Source organism: Sapajus apella, unplaced genomic scaffold, assembly GCF_009761245.1.
Source record: "Sapajus apella isolate SASKATOON/1434 unplaced genomic scaffold, GSC_monkey_1.0 scaffold27, whole genome shotgun sequence".
Classification (NCBI taxonomy): Eukaryota; Metazoa; Chordata; class Mammalia; order Primates; family Cebidae; genus Sapajus; species Sapajus apella.
This window is the reverse complement of record NW_022436967.1, coordinates 12,831,371-12,832,879: the sequence shown is the minus strand read 5'-3', so window position 1 is coordinate 12,832,879 and position 1,509 is coordinate 12,831,371. Positions and strand designations below refer to the sequence as shown.

General features: G+C 46.4%; 1 pseudogene; it reads right to left on the bottom strand.

Annotated features, from left to right (window-relative positions):
- Positions 1-333: 333 nt before the first annotated feature.
- On the bottom strand, positions 334-1,303 carry LOC116560780 (annotated as a pseudogene).
- Positions 1,304-1,509: the final 206 nt, after the last annotated feature.

Below are 1,509 nucleotides of genomic sequence, written 5' to 3'. Positions count from 1 at the left end.
ACATTTCATTTTAAATAATTACACTTAAATTATCTTAAAATATATCCAGTGAAATAAATCTTTGCTTTAACACATATTTCAGTGTTCTGAACAGTTTCAACTAGTTTTATTTTGCTTTATACAAAAGTTTTCAGAAAGGAACTTGGGAAAACCAATACCCTATGTATATCCATCAGCACATTCAGATTTAGTTCAATTTGTGAAGGATAATATTTTCTTTTTTTTTTTTACAATAAAAATGTTTATTAGGCCAAACTACTTACTATGAAAATGCTTTAAAATGCAGCAAGAGGAGATGTAAAGACTCAAAGAAGTGCATAGTGGCACTATCAGGACACACTAAAGAATCCATTCTGCTTCCCCCTTTACCTAGAAAAGGAAGCTTCTAGGCTACCTCCTCCTCAGCACACTCCTCAAACTCCTCCTCCTCAGCTGTGGCACTTGGTATTGCTGGTATTCTGACACCAGGTCATTAAGGTTGCTCTCGGCCTCGGTGAATTCCATCTCATCCATGCCCTCGCCCGTGTACCAGTGCAGGAAGGCCTTGAGCCTGAACATAGCTGTAAACTGTTCAGAGATGCGTTTGAAGAGCTCTTGGATGGCTGTGTTGTTACCAATAAAGGTGGCCGACATTTTTAGCCCCCAGGGTGGGATGTCACAGACGGCTGTTTTCACGTTGTGAGGGAGCCGTTCAGCAAAGTAGCTGCTGTACTTATTCTGAATGTTGAACATTTTCTCATCCACTTCCCTTGTACACATGCGACCTCTGAAAATGGCAGCCACGATTAGGTAGTGGCCATGACGGGGGTCACAGGCTGCCATCACATTCTTAGCATCGAAGAGTTGCTGAGTGAGCTCAGCCACGGTCAGGGCCGGGTACTGCTAGCTGCCCCGGCTGGTCAGCAGGGCAAAGCTGGGCATGAAGTGCAGCTGGGGAAATGGAACCATGTTCATGGCCAGCTTCTGCAGGCTAGCATTCAGCTGGCCCAGGAAGCACAGGCACATGGTGACCCCACTCATGGTAGCAGACACCAGGTGATTCAGGTCACCCTAGGTGGGTGTGTTCAGTTTTAAGGTCCTGGAACAGATGTTATAGAGTGTTTCATTATCAATGCAGAACGTCTCGTCTGCATTTTCTATGAGCTGGTGGATGCAGAGGGTGGCATTGTAGGGCTCCACCACGGTGTCTGACACCTTGGGCGAGGGCAGGACGCTGAATGTGTTTATGATCCTGTCTGGGTACTCCTCCCGAATTTTGCCCATGAGAAGGGTACCCATCCCAGACTTAGTCCCCCCACCCAGGGAGTGGGTCAGCTGGAAACCCGCAGGCAATCTCAGCTCTCAGCTTCTTTTCTCACAATCCTTTTTGGATTGTTTCGAATAGTTTCAGAAGGAATGGTACCAGCTCCACCCTGTATGTCTGGTAGAATTCGGCTGTGAACCCATCTAGACCAGGGCTTTTTTGGGTGGTAGGCTCTTAATTGCTGCCTCAACTTCAGACCTTGTTAT